The following is a 12,140-nucleotide window of genomic DNA, read 5'->3' on the forward strand; positions in this document are numbered from 1 at the left end:
AATCCAGGCGGGACTGTATCAGACCCTGTGTGGCTACCTGCTTGGCTTCCATTGGAAGGAGAGGCAACATTTTCCTGAGCATTTTGAGGAGGCCAAAACAGGTTGCCGAGAGTTTTGTGGCTTGGGTCTTAAATGACAGAGAACTGTCCAGCCAGACTCCAAGGCTCTTGATGTTGTCCTTAGCTGCTGGAGGTGGGGCCTAGTTCAGCGGGCCACAAGGAGTTGAAAAATAAAGGGTCGGAAGGGTCCAAGAGCATCAGCTCCGTCTTGTCCCCATTCAGTTTGAGAGAAGATGAGGACATCCAGCTCTTTACTTCTTTTAGGCAATCACCAAGTCCGCCTGACGCAGGTGAGTTGGCTACCTGCGCCAGTGAGACCACCAGCTGCGTGTCGTCCGCGTAAGAGATGATCTTAATCCCGAAAGGGCGGACGACATCGGCCAGTGGCCTCATGTAGATGTTGAAAAGAGCGGGACTTAGAGAAGAGCCCTGAGGGACACCGCACCTGAAAGGTCTGCTGGTGGACACGGCCTCACCGTCAAAGACTCGAAAGGATCTGTCCTCCAGGAAGGATTTGAACCAGAGCCAAGCTTTGTTCTTAATTCCGACGCTAGACAAGCGGTGCGGCAAGGTGGCATGGCTGACCGTGTCGAAAGCTGCGCTGAGGTCAAGGAGGATCACTGCCACTGATCCTCCCTGATCCAGGATTTTTCTGGATTCCTCTGTGACCATGAGGAGGGCGGTCTCCGTCCCATGTTTGGGTCTAAAGCCCGTCTGGGTGGCGTCCAGCAATTGGGAGTTTTCTAAGAATTTTACCAGGTGGCAATTAATGTGTTTTTCTAGGATTTTGCTCACCCACGGAAGCAGGGAAATGGGCCGATAGTTACTGAAGTTTAACGGGTCGAGATTGGGTTTCTTTAACAGTGAGCGAACCATGGCTTGCTTCCAGGCTGAAGGAACTGAACCGGAAGTGATCGAAGCATCACATTTTTGCCATCTACCGCTTTCACTATTTCAGGGGTTTTCTTTTTAATACACGGGATACTTGAGCCGTTTCTGAATCCACAAAATTACCAGTGGCTCCAGAATCTAAGAAAGCATGCACTCACTGTTCTAACGTATCAAAATTGATTGTAACCTGTAAACGTGGCACAGGACTGAACAGAAGGGAAAGCAAGCGTACCCAAGAGTTCCCCTTCTAAACATCTTGGCCCTCTTAGTTTTGCGTCAATGTTTCCATGGTGGCTGTAGTCTTTTTAGAACTTACATACTTATTTTTTAGTTTAATTGGACAATCCTTCACTAAATGACATTTGCTGCCACAATAAAGGCATTGGCCGTTCCGTCGACGAAACTCTTTCTCTTTGGTTAACGGTTGTTTTAATGTTCCATGGGTTCACTTGGTGTTTCAGCTGTTGTTGTTTGTGATTTTCGTCTTTCTATGCGCCACCCTGCTCTTACAGGTATTTCGCGTTCTCCCTTTCTTTCAGCTAACCGATGTTCTAAACGTGAGGTAAGATTTTTTTTAAGCCGGCACAAGATGTTTGTTGAGGGTTTATTTGTGCTACATCATCTTTTAGCTCGTCTTTCAGCCCTTGATAGAATAACACTGCTCTTTTTTCCTCTTGTCAGGCTATTTCTGCTTTAAAATGATTAAACTGTAACAAATAAGTAACCAAATCCTTGTTTCCTTGCTTTAATTCCATCAATTCTCTTTTGGCTGATAGGGTGACAGCGCACCGGTCAAATACCTTCTCAACTCTGCTGCAAACCTACGCCAATTATATAGAAGGGCACTCTCTTGTCGTACTAGAGGAACAGCCCATGTTGAAGCATCATCTGACAATTAAGAAATTAAAAAGGCTATTATAGATTGTGGGTTGGGAAAGGCACTTGACCGACAAATAAAATGTAGTTCTACTTGTGTTAGGAAGATTTGTACATTGTTAGGATCTCCAGAAAAACGTTCCGGAGCTGCCAAAGGAATTTGCGCAGATATAGTCACTGCTATATTGGTATTTGGATGTTGATCAGAACGAGAGGAAGATCTGATACCAAGTGGATGAAGGCTGACACCTGCTCCCTGTTGTTGTTGTTGTAGTAGCTAATCTCTTTGCATTTGAGTTATGACCTTCATGAGATCATCTAAGGTGGCCATTGTATCGATCGTCCAGACCGGGAGGAAAATAAATTTGTGCACTCCCTATTCTGTCAGATTGATAAATATTTATTTCCTCCGAGTCTGTACATGGCGACACAAGGGCCCTCCTCCTGGCACCTCCAACTCTGAGGTACTATAATAGTACAGAGTCTAAGAGTGGCCAAGCAGGGGCGGGGGGGAAAGGTTGAGTGCAATGGGAACAGCGGGAAGGAGATCTGTAGAAGAAAAGATACCACAACAAACAATAGTTGTTGACAAAAGCAGGCAGTAAAGCTTTATCCAAATATCTTCCTGAGCTTCTAATGTTAAAATAAAAACACAAAAGCACCTTAAACAAAAACTTTGTGCGCGACTCACACTTCAACATAGAGTCTATTCCATAATGTTCTTAATGTTGCCTCTTGGTATGTCAATACTTTTTTGTTCTATCGTAAAACAGAAATAAGTATGCTAATTTGAGTCCTTACAATCTTGTTATCTTAATATGCAATAAACGATGGATGTCTCCTAAAAACAGAAAATGGTTCCTGACATACTTAAAAGTAGGCAAATTAAGATTGTTATACCATAACAAAACAAACAAGTGAAGGGAACATAAATAACGTAACATATAAACATGAAACACCTTCAGTTCTGTAAGATAAATATTCTTAGTGACTAGAGCTGAGTGCAATACTTGCACTGGTTATTGCAATATTAGATCAGAACACGCTTTCCTCTTATGGTACAGAGTACGACCTACTCGCATGTGCGATTAATCCTTTCTCAGCAGGAATGCTGCAGAAACTGGCCGGTTGACAAAAAAGGACCGCAGCAAGAGTCAGCCACCTCTGCTCTATGGAGACCGCTGCGGGAGCTTCGGATAACATCCAGACTGCCTGGGACCCCTGAGAAGGGCACACCAAACACAGAGGACCGGAAACCAGAACTGCTCCACGGGACTCCAGAAGAGCCTTTAGCCATCGGTCTTCACTTTTAAAGCACTGCACTCGTGCTTGTGGCGGCATCCACCTTGCGGGAGCAAGCAGCGGTGCGACCCCGTTAATTACAAACATATGGCCGCTGCTCGCTCCCGCAAGGTGGATGCCGCCACAAGCACGGGTGCGTGTGGCATCACTTGTTTACACTGCTGTGGAGTCTGCGTGGTGTCAGCTTGTGACTAGCGCTCATGCAGCAGAAAGCAGGGCAAGTTTTACAGAGTGCCAGTCTGCGCACTCACTCTCGGCGCTCGTGAGTGACCTCATGAGTCCTTGCTGGAGGAGTTTTGTGATGGCAGTCTCCCACTGACAAGCATTTGGTGGTCTCTTTTTCTGTCTTGCTTCTGTGAAATTAGTATTCAAAGTATCTCTTTCCCGATGTCTAATGGCTCAGGGGACTAATGTTCAAACGCAGGAATTTTTTTTTATCCCATGGCCACAGATTCACATCTTAGTCGGATCGCTGACTCTTTCATTCTTATAAGGTCAATTAAAAAAAGGAACATTGAGGTATGTTTAAATGAACACCTATATTTTAAGCACCAAGATACCACAAAGTGTGAACATGTGTTTAACAATTACACATCACATGGCGTGTAGCATTTTTTTTCTCTCCACACTTCTCTCTTACCTCAGACTTTGCTATACCCTGACTGTCCCTGATCACTACCCTGCTTCCCACTTTCTTTCTTGCTTGCATTTATTTCATATTCATCCTCCTTTCTTTACTCATTCATTCTTGGCTTTCTTTTACTTTCACCCCATTTCACCCTCTGTATGACTTCCCCATGCATTACTTCCGCGACCTCTTCCTCTCCACTGCCTTTCACCCTTCACTCTAGTAATGTCTACTTCTGTTCTCATTCTGTCTACGCTTCTACACTCACTCGCCCATTCTCCCTATTCCTGCTCTAATTCTCCCTTACCCCATTTCACTTTCGCTGCCCCTTCCCTCTTTTTGCTTCTTTCTCTCCTCTCCTCGTCCTCCCCTCAACCACCTTTCTTTCCCTGCTGCCCCTCCTCTTCACCTCTTCTCCTTTTTTTCTCTCCTCTCCTCTCCCTCCCCTCCCCCACCCCTTTCCTAGTTTCTCTTCCTGTGAACTCTCTGCATCTCTTCCCTGACTGGGCCGTCTCTCCTGGGACATTCCAGTTCTCTTGACAGTTGGACTACCAGTTTCCCAGCCCCAAGCCCAGAATCCTGTTGGGGAGATGCACAATAGGCTGGGTGATGTAGTTGACGCCCAGGGCCCTCCTGGGGGGTTCAACCAGGCCCAGTACTTCCTCAAGAGTCTGAAGGCACCGATGCAAGCGGCAGAGCGATTGCATTATTGATTGAGTGGTGATTCAGCCTTGTTTTTTCTCCCGTTACCCAGATGCAAATAATAAACACAGGCATCTGTGAAATGCTGCCTTTTACCCACCCTGCCGCTGTCTTTTATACATTTATTACTGCATTGACCACAAGTGACCACATAATTCCACTCCACACCACAATTCCCCTAGACACCGCAATTCCCCTGCACACCACATACATCCAATCCAAAGCACAGAATTCCACATCATGCCACAATATTCAGCACACCATCCACTCCACTTCAAACCACTCCACGATATACAATAACACTCCACATAATTATACTCCATAACACATAATCCCACTCCACATAATCACAGTAAACTCAATATTGCATAATTACTATCCACATAATTCCACTACACATAACTCCATCCAACACCACTCAATTCTACGTCACACAATTCCAAAGCAAGCAATTCCAATCCAACCCACATAATTCCACTCCTCACCACACCACATACATCCACTCCATTACACATGGCTGAAAGACATGGGCATTAACAATGCCAATAGCTCTAGGATTGGTAGTCAATTTAACATGACTGCATCATCGCTCCTTGTATTTTGTTGCGGGGGTTGGAGGAGTTTGGTTTCCTCCCTAGTTTATCTATGCTGCGAGTGCTATTCGCAGAGTGTGCTGTGTGCACCTTATGTACAACGTGATTTTCATTACGTTCAGCTGGAATTACTGACAGTGTATGTCGTTTGCAGAGTAAAAAACTTGGCCATGGTGTGCTGCAGTAGTATATAAAGTTTAGTGTACGTCATCTGCCTTACGTACACTGCATTGTGAGAACCTCATAGTGCGTGCAGTGTTTCCTCTGTGCATATTATACTATATGCAAAGGGCACAATCTGAGTTGAGTTTGTGAACAGCGTTTTGTTGTGTGACATTCCCATAATATATGGTATCTACGGCGTGTACACTATAATCTGTTCCATAGAAGCGTATGGTGCCCTGTGCTCTGTCTTCAGCAGCTTGATGTACTGCATGTGTCCCTTCCCTCTCCCGCCTCTGAGTGCAATCTGCTAGCTCTACTCATGCTGCAGACGAGTATGCACTTTTCAATCATAAGCTAAACATTTTTTATATTAAATCTTTTTTTAATACGGTTGTTCAATTATACATAATCTCATCTTAATTATAGACAAGGTAACAAAAATACATATAACACATTTTTTATTATAACTTGCAACATGCTGCACACAAGCCACACAACTCTACAACATAACTTAACACATTAGCAAAGCCGATAGCTCTGGCTAAACACTTAAAAGATCCTAAAGGCAAGACCAATTGGCTTTGCCAATGCTTGTTATTTGAATCTCTGAAATGGCATGGCTTTGGTCCCAAGATAATTTCCTTTATTTACTTATTGTATTCTGCCTCTAGAGCCTCGGTGTTTGTTAATGGTTGCATATCTTCCTACTTTCTTTTGCTACGAGGCGTCCGTCAAGGCCGTCCTCTCTCCCCTCTTTTATTTATCCTAGCCCTTGAGCCCTTTTTATAATCAATCCGCAATAATGACTCTATATCCTTTTTTAGGTCTCGGCTGCGAAGGCTGCGCTTGCGCAGTCTAGCTCCGAGATTTAATGACTTGGAGAAGAGGGGCTTGAACCCGCCCCTCTTCTCCCCTGTTCTCCATTGGCTGGCCTCTTGAATGCTGGCCAGCCATTGGAGAAGAGGTCAGTCATTCCGATTAGGCCCCGTCCTTTTCGGATCGGGGGGCGTGTTTTTTGCAAGAAGTCTCATTCTCTCCTCCAGCCAATGGCTGGAGGAGAAAAAAGACAAACACTCCCCCCGAATCCGAAAATGCCGCTGCCTTTCTCCGAGGCATTTCTGCTCTGCCTCGGAGAAAGGCGGTGGTGTGCTTTTTGCTCTGCCTTGTTTTTTTTTATGCACTTCTGAATTCTCACTACATCCATAACTGGTACACCTTCGTTTAATTATTGTGAGTTATAACGATCGCACTACAAATATTGTGCTTTCCATGCATGCCATAGCGGGCCGGTGCGGTCCAGGGGGAAAAACAGAGTGGCAGCTGCCAGCTTCTAAATGAAAGGTGCACACGTGGGCACGGAAGCGGCGGGCTTGAATTAATGCAAACCACCGAGGTGTGCGCTGTCTTCTTCCAGGAAAGCCGCTTCCACCGGTAAGCCTGGGTAAGGACACGGGCTGCGTAACTGCACACTGCACACATGCGAGCCGAGCCGCCTGATACTGTTTCTATGGCACCCCCTGGTACTTTCCAGCCGGCCAGCGCTGGGTGCAGCCTCCACCGGCATATCTGCCAGGCCACTTATCACCTCTGCACACACCCCTGGCTGCACAGGAAGCTGGCGGGGGAGGGAGGCATTGTGAGAGGCCGATAGCATCTGGGTCCCAGTGCTCCCGGGCAGGAGGGGATGAGCCATTTCCTCCAAACATCATGGAGGTATACCCTCCCCCACACGCCGCTCCTTCCGAGCCCTTCCCGAGCTATTCCCAGGCGCTCCGAAGTAAAGAGCCTTCTGTCTGGACAATGCAGCAGCAGAGCTCCGGCTCCTCCGAGCCAGCAGGGGCTAGAGAGGGGAGGAGGGGCGGTGGTGCTCTTCACCTTTCACCCTTTTCTTCCAGGAGCAATGGCCTAGGGCATGGGGCGGGCAGATCTTACGTCTTGGTATGTGTCACACACCGAGGCAACCGGGAAGGCTTAATCCGTCGTCAGAGCCCACGGGTACAAAGCACCTAGTGATACTGAAAAAAGCGCCTAGTGATATTGAAATTGAATTTATAAAGCGCTAATTACCCATGAAGATATTTGGAAAGTTTCCTATGCGTGCAACAAATTTTAAACTTCGATTCCAAACATTGAAACAACGCCACCGGTCGTTTCCATACTTGAAGAGAGGGTTCACAGCTTTCCCGACCACTGTTTTTTATTATGCTGAGCTCGTGTTTTGTTGTTGTTTTTATTTTAAGTAAGGCATCTTTCTATATGAAGTTCGTGGAACATGCATTTCACAGATCGAATCAGCAAGTGATAAATGGGGCCCAGACGTGAAGAAGGCAGAGGTCTAAGCAAGTCCGTGGCAGGGGAGGTCATAAACCCAGTAGTAATGAAAAATTAGCATTGACACAGCGGGCCCTATATCATGGTCCTTAACTCTACTGGTAAAAGCACTAACTGATTTTCGAACTATGAGTGCAAAAAGTTAAGTTAATCCACGTTTGCGATTTAGTGCCTGTTTTTAGGTCTCGGCTCGAAGGCTGCGCTTGCGCAGTCTCGATCCGAGATTTAACAAGCATTTACAATGCAATGGTCTCGGCATTGGTAAAGTTAGAGCTATTGGCATTGCTCATGACAATGCCGTTTCTTTAAATGTTTTAAAAACAAAAACATAAACAAAAATAATGTCATGAGCAATGCCAATAGCTCTAACTTTACCAATGCCGAGACATTGCATTGTAAATGCTTGTTTTCTATGGTGATCAGCATTTAAAAGTTTCTACATATGCAGATGACATTTTACTTTTTATATCCAACCCTTATGTATGTATTCCTCCCTTGATGCATGAATTCTCTTCATTTTCCCTGGTGTCTGGTTACAAGATTAATTCAGATAAAACAGAAATTCTCCCTCTTACGAAACTTTGCACTCAACACTTTTCCACTGGTTTCTTTTGGAACAGTTCTAACGAAGTACTTAGGAATATGGTTCTCTAATTCTATTTCTTACTCGGTTAAATTGAATATGGTCGCGGCCTTATCTCGTATTGACAAATTATTTTCAGCCTGGAATCCCCTCTTTCTCTCGTGGTGGGGTGGGTTAGACTCCATCAAAATGATGATCACCCCCATTTTACTTTATACTCTATCTATGCTCCTTATCTGTGCTCCCTATTTATATCCTATCTTCTTATTTTAAGAAGATTGATTCTCGTCTTTCCAAATTCCTTTGGAAAAATAAAAAAGCTAGAATTTACTTATCTCTTCTTCGTAAGACAAAATCTAATGGGGGTGTTAATTTTCCTGACTTTTGTACTTATCACAAATCCTTTTGTCTCCGTCAAGCCTCCAAATGGCTCCTTTCTGATTCCCCCCCTTTTTACACCTTTATGGTTCACAATTGAATGTTCTTTGCTTCTACCTTTTTCTATGAAGGAAGTTCTAGCCTTTTCAGCCAACGCTCCTCAATCTTCCTTTCCCTTCTTTAAGCACACTTGTTCTTTTTCAAAACCGCGAACTCAACCAAAGATTATTTCAAGGGAATCTTTTTTTATCTTCACCAATATGGCATAATTCCCTTATTACTATTAATAATAGAACTATCTTTTGGAATTCCTGGAGACAAAAGGGAATAGCTTGGGTCAATAACCTATTTGATGGTTTGACTCCCTGTTCTTTTCCTCACTTCCAGTCCAAATTTGATTGTCCTCGCTCCTTCTTGCAGAGATGTTCTACTTTAATGGCAGTAATTCTTGACACATTCTATTCTCTACCTTTAACTTCCACTTCCTTTGAATAACTCCCTCTTCTTAAGATTCTGATTACCCTTCCTAAGGCCTCCTTAATTTATAAACACATCCTGTCTCCTAACCCAGATCGTCCTAAGAATAAAGTAGAGCTTTCCTGGGAATCGGATCTGGGATGTGAATGGAGCATCAATTTCTGGGACAAATTCTGGTCCCATTCTCTAAAAATGTCTAGATCTGCCTCTGTCACTCAATCTATGTTTTTCTCTATCATAGGCTCTATTTCACCCCTATTCTATTTCTCATACTCTACTGACACAAATTTTTGGACATGAGGTTCCCCCACAGCTGACCTCATGCACCTCCTTTTTCTTTGCCAACCTGTTATTTGTTTTTGGAGGAAAATGTGGTCCCATATTTCTCATATTTTAACATTCACATTCCTTTTTCTAATCTCATCCTTTTATTTGGGAGTCTACTAGATTCTTTGAATCTACCTACTCATGCACTTGGCCTTTTGATTTCATGTTAGCTTTAGAGTTTCAACAAATATCACTTAATTGGAAAAATTTGAAAAAACTTTCATTTGAACACTGGTGGAATAATTTATGCCATTTTCATCGACTGCATATTGCTTTTGCCTCCTCTTGTAAACCAATGGTTAATAGAGATCTTTTTTGGATGCCACTTACATAATATTTAGATAAAAATGTATTAGCAAAAAAATCGTGTATACATTCTGAAAATGTTAACCCCCCGTAATTGCCCTTTTTCTCTGTTCTTTCCTTCTCTAATCACTTGTTGGCACATTGTATTTCCTAGTTTCTAATTAGATTACATTTTACATTCATTCGAACTTCTATATTATTCATATTTCTCAGTTATGAGAGTATTATCTTTTTTTTTGTCCCTCTTCCCATCCCCTTCTCTCCTCCCCCTTACTGCCTCTATAAAATATAAACAGCTTTCTTTTTGTTTTGATTGTTAGCTATACTCTGTATTTCATTTATTATGTTTTTTGTTTGTATTTGCTGGTATTATGTATTTCCTGATGTTACTTAATAAAGCTTTTTAAACACAAAAATAGAAAATCACAACATTAGGCGCACGGGCATGCAAGCCACTACCTGTAGCCACAGGCAAGATTTGTTAGGTTATACCTATTCGAGTTAGGCTGAGCTGTTAGGAAGGCGTCTGGGGAAGAGCGGGTTGCGCAAGGAGCTTAGCTTTTACGTTTGAGTCGTCTGTGGAGTCACACTTGACTGACTGGCTGGTGGGCTGCAGCCGTTCACTTGGCCCAGGATGGCAGCGATAAACTGGTGTTCCCACCTGATATTAGCCGGGTACTAACAGAGGTGCCGTCCATGCTGGTGTCTCTCCGTGAAGCATCAGCTGGTGGTCAGGCATGGTCTAAGTAAGCCACGTCTGATGACCACATTCAAGATGGTACCAGGAAAATACTAGTGTGGTGATCTGCCAGGAAACAAACAGCAGGATAGACATCCCTGTTTCTGTGCCATGTTACGTTCCCGATAGTGGGGACTGAGAGACAATAAGATAACAGGGTACCAAGCAAACTTGATTACTACAAAGTGCAACATAATAAGATCATGGTAGCAATAAAACCGGATTAATACGAAGTGCAACATAATAAGATCACGAATACTCAGGGGACACACACATACCAGTAGGACATTAGCAGGATACATATGGAAGTATTGGAGTAAATGCATGATTGATAGTGCAAGTGGGTGTTGAGCGCGGAACAGGAGGAGCTGACTCCGGCTAGATCCGTGGTTCCTGTCAGTCTCCTCCTGGTCATTCTCATCCTCCACAGAGATATTGGATGTGTGCCATGAATGACACTTACGAGTTGTCAAGACCAAAAGAAGGGTCAAAAGTTGTATTGGTGGCCAGCATTAGAGAGTGAAATAGAATGGTCAAGAATTGTGTGAAATTAATGTATTTGGGTAGGATACAAGTTACCTTCAGAGCACTGCTATTCCCCATACATTGCCCGAAAATTCTTTAGGAAGGCTGGCTATTGGTATCATGTGAAGAGGACAACAGGGAGTGGAGATACATTGTTTTATTAGCCCTTTTTATAAATGGCTGGAACTAGAATTGGTAAAAATGCTGATGCAGAAACCCTTATGAGGCGTTTAGATAGGGTGTTTTTGAGGGACGGTTTACCTAAACGGATAGTACTTGATAGTGAATTACATTCGAAATTAGAGTATCTTGAAAAGCTTTTGAAGATGAATGGCATTACACACAATAACTTGTCAGTGTAGCATCACAGTGGCTGCAGGGAAGTGGAGAAATTCAACTGAGTTGTGTATGGCATTGTACTGACGAGTAACAATATGTTGAATTAGGAGGTGGAATCTCAAAGAAATTAAAAGGGTAGACAGACGTGTGGTGCAGAGTAAAAGGTTTTTGAATGGATGATCAGCGATGTGAGAAGGCGGATAATGTTGACAATATTGAAAGGATCAAAAGGGTGGATGAAGAATGTGGGAGCAAGAGACGGCATCTGTGTTCACGACTGTAATAAAACTATATTTGCTACACTTTGTTTATGGAGTATTGCTTTGAGATCAGCTGAGAGTTTATTTTTAGAGCGATTGAGTAGAGAGTGACTGAGTCCTATGGTCAGTAAAAGGATCGCTTCATCAAAGGTTTTGCATCTCTACGACCATTAAATCAATTTTTATCAGTTAACTATTCTCTTTGTAATCGAGTGGCAACACTTTTTTTTTTTTTAATCTCAACATTTGTGTTTTGCATTAAAGAATACTGACCATTCTCAGCAGGGAATCTTCCTATGACTAAATAAATCACAAGTGTTGTGTAATATACAGTAGCAAATCCCTGCAGATACCAAATATTACACTTCACTGACACTTGCGTGTGGATTTGTTGGCCTTTTAATATATATACTTATTTGTCATACTTGTTCCTAAAGGGTATTCTAAAAAAAACCCATATATATATAGAGAGGGAGAGAGAGTGAACGAACGAACACACACCACAACACACACTTTACCTAAGCTTTTTCCCATCTCAAACATGCAATGGGTTAATGGAATCCCATGATAGCAGCCATGAACATCCCCTTTGTATACTCCTACAACTCTCACATGTATGTCTGTGTTTGGCTATTCCTCTGTATTATAGAAGGCCTTTT

General features: G+C 43.3%; 1 protein-coding gene across 2 annotated transcripts in view; it reads left to right on the plus strand.

Moving 5' to 3' along the window:
* Nucleotides 1-12,140, plus strand: part of BROX (BRO1 domain and CAAX motif containing) — a 190,059-nt gene that overhangs the window by 20,871 nt on the left and 157,048 nt on the right. Inside the window, exon 2 of one of the 2 annotated variants that reach the window (XM_085612973.1) lies at nucleotides 1,490-1,512. The exons of the other annotated variant lie outside the window; for it this stretch is intronic. The gene's annotated coding sequence lies outside the window, so the exon portion shown is untranslated. The remainder of the gene's footprint in view (nucleotides 1-1,489; nucleotides 1,513-12,140) is intronic. 2 annotated transcript variants of the gene reach the window in all.

The sequence above is a fragment of the Triturus cristatus genome, chromosome 6 (genome assembly GCF_964204655.1).
Source record: "Triturus cristatus chromosome 6, aTriCri1.1, whole genome shotgun sequence".
Taxonomy (NCBI): Eukaryota; Metazoa; Chordata; class Amphibia; order Caudata; family Salamandridae; genus Triturus; species Triturus cristatus.